The sequence below is a fragment of the Theropithecus gelada genome, chromosome 5, assembly GCF_003255815.1.
Source record: "Theropithecus gelada isolate Dixy chromosome 5, Tgel_1.0, whole genome shotgun sequence".
Taxonomy (NCBI): domain Eukaryota; kingdom Metazoa; phylum Chordata; class Mammalia; order Primates; family Cercopithecidae; genus Theropithecus; species Theropithecus gelada.
In genome coordinates, this window is record NC_037672.1 from 135971492 (window position 1) to 135981207 (window position 9716).

The window sequence follows — 9716 nt, forward strand, 5'->3', positions numbered from 1 at the left end:
AGCCCCACCAGAAACAAACCAACAAAAATCACATCTCTACTGGGCATCACAGGTACAATCTAGTCTTTCACTGCCCAGTATAGTTTCCACTGGGCCACAGGTAATTTTAACTTTAAATGAGTTTGAATTAAAATTTCATTTCCTCCATCACACTGGCTACATTTCTAATGCTAATAGCCACACTTGGTCACTGCCTGCCACACTGGACAGGGCGGTTCAGAACATCTCTATCATCACAGAATGTTCTATTGGACTGTGCTGCTCTAGCATGTTCTGCTCTAGTGACATGCTCTGACCTGTAGCTTCAATGGATAGACATTCTTGAGCTAAAAGAAAGCCTTAAAAAGTCATGTGCAAGGGACAAATCTTCCATTACACATAGAACGGAGCAGCCTGCTGGGGACAGGAGAGACACAGGTAGTCTGGTAGCTTCCAAAATAAGTGCTGAGAACTCTTCACAAACGTAGCCCAAGAGGATGCAGAGATGGGATCATCTCCTTCCAAAATCGACTGCTTCTCTCCCTCTGCCAGACGGTTCAGCTGAGAGCAGCAAGTTGAGGAGAAACTCCTCATATAAATTAAATGGAAAGGAAGGGCTATCCTGGCACTCAAGGATTTGGAAGCCAATAGCACCAATGTGATTAAATAATTGAACTGTCTCACCTTGCCCAGTCAAACTGGATTCCAACGAGGGTAATTAATCTTCATGTGCCTGTTATTCCCTGCCCTGTTCCTGTTCTAAGTCAAGTTTCCCAAACTGTTTCTTGCAAGAGAAGGAAAGGGAGGAGGAAGCCAAACAGGAGAGCTTCCTCATAGAAGGGCATTAGTACCAAGAAATCTTCAAGTCTAGTCTTAATGAAACTCCCTCAAAAAGGCAGCTTTAATGCTGTAATTGTATGCAACGTTACATGCAAATTTCAAAGAAACAAAAATATTTAGGGTTTACAGTTGTTCTTAAAGATTAGATATGGGCTGGGCACAGTGGCTCATGCCTGTAATCCCAGCACTTTGGGAAGCCAAGGTGGGCGGATCACAAGGTCAGGAGTTCGAGACCAACCTGGCCAATATGGCAAAACCCCGTGTCTACTAAAATTAATCAGGCGTGGTGACAGGTGCCTGTAATCCCAGCTACTTGGGAGTCTGAGGCAGGAGAATCACTTGAACCCGGGAGGCGGAGGTTGCAGTGAGCTGAGATCGTGCCACTGCATTCCAGCCTGGATGACAGGGTGAGACTCCATCTCAAAAAAAAAAAAAAAAAAAAAAAATTTTAGGACTTTCCTTCAAGAAACTTTCAGTCATTGCACTTACACTAAGCCCCGAAACAGGAGAGACAGTGACTGAGACAGGCAAGGAAGCCAAGTAAATCTCCCCAGGCTTGCCTCAGTTCCCAAGTTAATCATTGCTCAAACGCAAAGCCAAGATAGGAGAAGGGGGAGCTGGTCATAACATGTGTTTAAATTCATTAATTCACTCAACAAACATTAATTGAGTGCCTGCCATGCTAGGCACAGTTCTGGGAGCTTGATGTATCATCTCTGAACAAACAGACATGATCCCTGTATTGGTGGAATTTACATTCCGAACACTCATGCTCAGGTTTTTTCATTCAACCACACTTTATCCATTAATCATATGAGTCAATTTTAAAAATGCAAAATGTTAGCATATATTTATTTTGCATCACTTTCTGTATGACAGCTTGACTCCTATAAAAGTGTTTGTGAGGGTGCATTAAAAATAACTGTAATCCCCAGGAACTTCCCAGAACCATGCACATTGTGAACCTGGTTTTACACTAAGAAGGAGACAGCTTTCCAGCCAGGCTCTATACACATCCATCTGGCTCCACAAAATGACCAGCCAGTAGCAAGGTGCAGCCCCCTGTTGGGCCTCTCTCTGCCCTGAAAGAAGTAGATATAGGACAGTAGTTGTTTGACACAAAGACAAGGACAAGTGAGATGAGATGAGAGAGGCAAACGAAAAGTAAGAAAAATGAAAAATAATCTCACTGAATCATCCACCACCCCTAAGTATGTATTAATGGACCGATAAAGTATGCCCTGGAGAGTCTTAATACTACAATATTAAAACCTGTGTACCAAGAAAAGCAAAGGCGGCACAGTATAACAAAGAGAGTTTGGGTTCTGTGTTGTTGGTTTTCTGGTTCTTGCTAATGTTCTGGTTTTTAGCTTTGCTCACTTAGATGTTATTTTCCTTTAAAGGGCTGCTTGCCGCAGAGGCCGTTTTCCAAACAAAGTGCAATGCTGCCCCCTGGTGGACGAATAGTGTGAGAGCACTTGTAGAAATCGGGCATCTCTCCTAGCGGAGCTTCCTTCCCTTCGGTTCTGCCTAGATTCCGTTTTGCTATCTTTTCATGCTCTGGAGTGTAAATATTTCTTCCTTAAAGATTCTCAGCACAGAGATATTTTCTGGATCACCTGTTTCACACACTAATCAACATAACATTTTATTCCTAAAATATGAACTGTGTGCTGATTACAAAACAAGCCGTGGTGGTGAGTTAATTTTGCTTATAAAAATTAAGCAAGCTCCCTGGAGGAAGCCCAGAAATCAAGCCTATTTCATATAACCTTTAGAATCCTGATTGGAATTCTCACTGGAAAGACATTTACTGAGAACTCAAGCTCAAGGAAATCAATGCGTGGGTCTGACAGACATTCCACTCCCAGACAAATGTATTTGATTTCAGATCATCCGTCAATCTTTGTACTGGGAATAAACCTAAGACCAAAAGCTGTGAAAACAACAATGCAGGTGATGCACCGCACTGTCAGCAGCCTCCTTCCTGAATTGCATGAAAACACAACTACTAGCTTAGAGAAAGTTACATCAAATGAAAACACGTGGGGAGGGGTTGGCCGGAGAGCTAATCAGAAAATAATTAGCTAAGAAGTCCAGGCATATAACGTAGTTTTCCTCAAACCATGATCCCTACCACCTGCATCAGGGTAACTTGGGAATTTGTTAAAAATGCGAATTTGGAGACTCCACCCAAATCTACTGAATTCAAAACTCTGGGGATAGGACCCAGAATTCTGCATTTTCCAGGCTTCTCGGGTAATGCCGTGCACACTGAATTTTGAGAGCCATTGAGTAACACTTAACCAAATGTTAAATTTCCATTGAGAAGATTTCCTATTCAGAACTTCGCAAACATTATAAAGCTATAAAAAAATAAACATATCAGTTAATGCTTTTCCTCGATTTTCTCCAAAATTAGAAGGATATTTCTGATCATGGAAAGGCCCTCCCCAACCAATAAACAATGATCACAGCCAATCAAAATCAAGAGTATCACTTGTAATTGCTGATGATAATTTCTAATTGTACTTGTTACCCCAAAGCCATTCCTTTGAAAGCCCCATCAGTAAGCAGCATGAAGTGATTCATTAAACAGAAGCATCCACTAAATCAGAGGATAAGACGGCCTCAAGATTACTATACAGCTTTCTGCCCTGACAAGAACAACCTGACTAAAATAAGCAAAAGAGATAAAGAAAACAACAAAAAAATGCAAGCAACTAACATTTCCCTGTTTTTCACCTCTTCTAAACTGCATGGCTGTTCTTGGTGCTCACTCCTGCTCCCCTCCCTCTCCTGGGCCATGATTCCTGCCTCTCTCTGTCATCATTTTATAGCCACTTGTCATCGGGTCCCGTTCCAGGCCGTGGTGAGAATGGTGTGTGCTCTGGTCTTGCCAAGCCCAGGCAGAGGTGCCAGCACAATCAGCTGCCTCCACACAAGCTACAGCCATTGAGCAGATGCCAGCACCAACAGGTTGCATTTCATTGTTCCCCTTTATCGCCTGAAAGCGCCACAGGAGGAGAGCGCGCGGGATGGAGAAAGGCTTGTGTTTCTGCCTAAAGGAACCGGCATGCGGCTTAAAGAGGGTCTGCCTGCTCCGCTTGATCCACCCAGCATCCCTCTGCCACCAGCAGAAAGGGAAAGAGAAGCAGATACCGAACGTTTCACAGCCCAGGCACGGGGAGGACAGCGCCTCCTCGCCACCAGGCCGGGATCTCCCAAGACACCTTTGAAATCTCCCTCCCTCCTACACCAAAGGGGAACCAGGTTACGGTGGAAATCTAGAAATGCCCCAATGGTTAAGCTGATGACCAAGAGCAATTTCTGCAGGGGAAGTTCTGAAAGCACAAATGACATCAGGAAGAAAGGGAAGGATACCTGGACCGTGCCAGGTCTGTTTGTTCTGGGAGAGAGATCGAACATTACAGAGCATCCTTTAACTTAATATGGAATTTCAATACATCTCTGAAAGTGGGCTCTAAGTCAACACCGCCCACTGACAGCAAAAAGGAGGCCGAGGCAAGAATTTACCTCTGAGATTGGCTCTTGGTGTTTATGTCTGGCTGCAAAGAGAAGCAAATTGCAAATGTAATGATAAAATAGCTTAGAAGAGAAGGATTTTTTAATGAATTACAATAAATGTATATTAATCCAAGTGTGTTCCCAAAGGTAGGATTTAAATTTTCCTAAATCAGCTAATATCTTAGTCAATTCTCCTCCGCTTGTATCTGGCCCATGTCACATGTTAAAATCTATACCACTTTCTATCTCTCCTTAATTGCTCCATGTGGATAACTTGCATTTAAAACCAGTCCTCTCTGCCACTTGACCTTTAAAAGAAGATTGGAAAGTAAATTTTTCATCCTAACAAAGCTACCATACTTCCATACATGTGAAATAAATCACGAACCATACAGTTGAACAGGAATTCAATTAATGTTTTTGCCATTTTCAAGCCTGTATGGAACTGAAAACAACTGTTTCAAAGAAAAAATAAAAAGCATCCAAAAGTGTACTGGTTTTGCTTATTCATAAAAACTGATCTTCTAGTCTACTTTTGCTTTTTGTTCCTGTGATAGAGAGAATCAACAGCCTCCCTAAAGATGTCGGCATGCTAATCCCTGGAACCTGTGAGTATGTTGCCTTACGTGGCATAAGGACTTTGCAAGTGTGATTAAGGTAAGGACCTTGAGATGAGGAGATTATCCTGGATTATATAGGTGAGTTTAATAGTAATGACAAGGGTCCTTCTAAAATGAAGGCAGGAGACTCAATCAGAGAAGGAGAGGCCATGACAGGAGCAGAAGTAGGAACAGTGCCATCGCTGGCTTTCAAAATATACGCGGTCTCCCCTAAGGGACCTGAACAGCCACTAGAAGGTAGAAATGGCAAAGAAACAGATTCTCCTCTAGAGCCCCAGAAGGAACAGCCCTGCTGACAGCTTGATTTTAGCAAGCTAAGTTCCATTGTGGACTTTGGATCTCCAAAACCATAAGACAATAAATTTGTGTTGCTTTAAACCACTCCGTTTGTTACAGCAGCTAGAGAAAACTAATACAGTCTCCAAATCCTTTCTGAAAGAAATTATGACTGTCATTTTCCATTTTCAAAAACTCACAATACAGCAGTGGCCAAACACTCGAAGTTAGTGATATTATTGTGTGTAATTAGAATCTGATACATACTTTATAGCCATAGGTGCCAACCCCTCACGAAATAACTGATGATATTGAACATCTTATTTTTTAAAGGAAAGATTATTAAGGATTCATCACAGAGTACATTGGAATGATAAAATGTGTTCATGTTAACTGGCTTGGCAACCACTTTAATTGTTTATCATTTCTTATGATCCTCAAGATTTTGCAAATAGTAGGCAATTGACACAGAAATTGGTTTTAAAATGAAACAGAAAATCCACTAAAATGGACTTCCTTGTCTGCATATCTACAGATGAACCAGAACTCATTTTGTTGCTTAAACAAAAGGAAGAGAAAAGTGCATTCTAGTCATGGAAGACCATGGGAAAGGTGAGGGTGTGAGGAAGGTGTCCTAGAACACAAACTTCCCTCCCACTGACAGAAGAAGACAATGTTCAGGCCTTCACCAAGGGGGGAAACAAGGGTGTCTGATGTGCCATAGAAAACCCTGCCTCTGAACTGAACTTAGAAATATTGACTCTATCTGGACTAGCTCAGGAAAAATGGGCTGAGATGCAATATCCCAGATTGAAGGGATATTGGACATCTTTCTCTTTTCTATTCAAGAACCTGGATAGTCTAGTTATATATAAGTATTTACTCCAATATTTAAAAGTAGAAAATATTCTAAGTGATATAAAAGTAGAAAATATTCTAAGTGATTTTGAAGGAATAGTTTGGTCTTTTCTAAACCCCACTGAAATATTCAAATCCAAGAAGCTTCGGCTTTCAATATTTAAAGTTTCACTTCTAAAAGAGTTTGGTTTTGTTTTTCTATTCAATTTTGCTTTCCTGCTTTTTAGATTAACTGTATCTTGAGAGTTGGCCAGGAGTAAGAAGGGTGTTTGGAAGGAAGAGAAGGTGGAAAACGAAGAGGCGGCAAGAGACTCAGGCAATCAGACAAACAAATCATCCATCTTCCCAGCTGAGGTCAGGAATACTCGAAAAGCCCTGTGGCCTGCACGGCAGCCCCACGCAGGTTTAGTGCAGCAGATGCTCTCTGGCTGAGTTAGAGAAACAGATAAAACCCTCATTTCTCTGAGCACTAAGTACAGAAGATGAGGCTGCATCAGTCTCATTAGGAATAATAGAGAGAAATTGCTTACAATCATCTCTAATGGGTTGCCAGTTTTCTGACAATGGGCTCAGCAATTAGTTTGTCAATTTTTAACCAAATGCAAAAATAATAATAACCCCCTGAGCAAGCTTTTGATCTGCCCTGCCACCTTTCACCCGATACCCCTGAGGCCCCGAAGCCCTCCCATGGCCTTTCCACACTTGCCACACCCACTTTTGACCAAGGAATTCATCTACCTCCTGCAAGAGCTCTCAGAAGGATCCAGTGGAAAATCCTGGCTCTTCACCCTTTCCTATCCTGGTCCCCTAAACGTTCTGAAAAATACTTTTCCTGTTGTCCTTTGGTGATAGCCGGGTCTAAATCAGAGACGGGTTTTTAAAAATATTTGATGTCTGACCTGATTTGTATAATGAATTTCATGATGAAGGAGTTTGTAACTGCCAAACAAAAAAAATATCCATTTTGCTCCCCAGTCCTCTGACTGCAGCATGCAGGGTGCAGCCCTGTCTGCCTCTGCTGGGGAAGTGACAGGCCTGACAGGATTCCCGGGGCACAAACTCATGGAGCCTGGAAGGCACGGGGAGGATGTAGCCAGAGGAGAAGGAGGGTGCCATCCAGATGTCCCCTACAGCAAACCACCTGGTGGTTACCGCACTGAACTGGCAACAGGGGCCTACGTGGAAGGCCTGGCTGATTCTACCCATGAAATTTCTAGCAAATGCCATCTATGCCTTTGTGCTCCTCTTTCTCTCCTGAGAGAAAATAATGCCAAACCCTATTACCGCCTCTCTTCAGAGCACTTCAGAGAGAACATTCCATGAATTCAAAGCCCAGCAGCCATGTTATTAATATTTCCACTGCGATGCCTGCATTCTGTCTAAGGCTTAAGATGATTTACAGGCATCCTCTTTACCCCATCACAGTGGTGGACAGCAGACTGAAGGGATGGAGAGGGTGTTCTGGCCAAGGACACATGACAAACCAGCAAATTGCAGAGCAAATTCTTCCTCTTCCTGAGCCTTGTATGTGAACCTGTCCCTTTAGAAAGAAAAAGGGCATAAGGAGAGAACAGGGAAGTCTACGGTACAGCAATCCCTGTGGCTCCCACATGCCCCTTTCTCACATAGCCTTTCCCGAATTCTCCTGTCCTCAGACAAGTGTCCCTGGGATAAAAGGAACTACAAAGAGCTCATTTTACCCTGTGCCAGGAGCTGTGACAGTGCCACACAGACAATATCACATTCTCAGGGAACCTTCCCTGACCACCCTGTGAAAACTGCTGACTCTGTTATGCTGTTTGCAAGCTTCATGGCACATATTAGTTTTACTTACAGGTTCATAAACTTATTTGTCTCTCTCTCCTGTTAGCTCCTAGAAGCCTCATGGGTCTGATTCTTTGCATGCCTACCATAGTGCACAGCACCTAACCATCAATATGTATCAAATTAATTTGCTAATTCATTAACCATTATCCTTCTAACAACAGTGGAAACCAGGTGTGATTATCCCCACTTTACCGATGAGAAGCCTGAGTCCAAGAGACGTATGCCTTTTCCAAGGCTATGGAACTTAATAACTGTGGAAGGCAGGATGCAATCCTAAAACTCTTGGGCTTGCGCCATCATCCCTGGGCCACGTGTATCGTTCCTCCTTCCACCGGCCAACCGCATCCCTCCCATTTTATTCACAGAAGCTCAAGGCCCACCTCCTCCTTGAAGTTTTGCCCGTTATTTTCTTCGCAATTGCTGACCTTTTCAGTGGACTCTCATATTTACTTACATAATAGCTTGCATGCCAGCTATTTGTCTGCCTGAGTTGTGTAATGATTAGAAAAGAAAGGAACCTGGAGGGAGGGAGGTCAGGAAGAGAAAATGGAAGTAAATGGATTTCAGAACAGGAGGAGGTATTTGTGCCATGCAGCCTTGAAGACACATCGAGAAAGCTGATGGAGACAAAACAGGGAAGTCCAGGGAGTGCGTCCTGCCATTTTGGGAGGAGGGTACCAAGATGTGCGAGACCACAGACCACGGTTCTGCTTAGTTCTGCTGCGTTTGGCATGGGGCTGCCATGAGTGGCCCTACAGTGCTGCAACCCTAGTACCAAGCAGGCAAATGCAGAGAAATGCCTGGCTCAAGGATAGCTTTTTCCCCTACTCTACCCTAAGCCATGGCACCTGGCTCCGTTTTCCCCATTTTCCTATTGGGAGCATCCCAGTCCCTCAGTACTTCAAATCTACAAATAGTTAGGGGGCAGAAAAGGCAACAGACTGCAAGGTCAAGAAACCCTGTTCATTGTTTAATGCATACTTGAAATGTTTAGAGCAAGGTTTTGCCCTATAACCTGCTGTGTGTTTTCCCATAAACCCCTGCTGACTGCCTGACTGTTCTCACTTAAGCAGAAGGCTTCTAATGTGTCCAGACACAGACAAAATGAGTTCTTCACCTCCCTGGCTTCTGCATCTCAAGATAGCATGATTGCTTCTTCAAATCTCTTTACCCCACCCTATTTGAGGTGCTCAGCTATCTGAAGAGTGAGCAGAGAAAGTAAGACTTCAGATGCAAAGTGGAAAACAGCTCTCTGGCTATTCAAGACTATCATAATAGTGTATCAAGATTTCAGAAGCATACAATTGAGTCCAATCACAGAATAAAGCAAATCCAGAATCATTTATGGGTTGAATGCCCCCATCACTGCCTTAAGAGGGGTAGCTCCATCCCTTGGCCCACAGTATGTAGGACAAAAGAGAGATGAATAAAGAGTCACCTATTTACCAGTTCTTTATTCTGTTACAGCCAGGAGCAGAAGCCGACATCCACAAGGACCCTTTTCAGCAAGGGATTATATATCACACCATAGAAATACATAAAAGATAAATTATATCCCTGAGATCATCATGCCTCCATTGACCTGCCCAAGGTTTAAAGGCAGCTGCAATTAGGTGCCACAGTCACAGATCTGCTGGTAGCTTAGCATGCCTGCATTCACTTTCATCCTGCAGAAATGGAGCCGGAATGAATTTTGTAGGCATGTCCTTCATCCAAGTTTGAATTCCATGGGTCTGATTCAGATTTGCGAGAGTTTAGTAATTTGCTTTTGTTAACGAGATCTTTCTC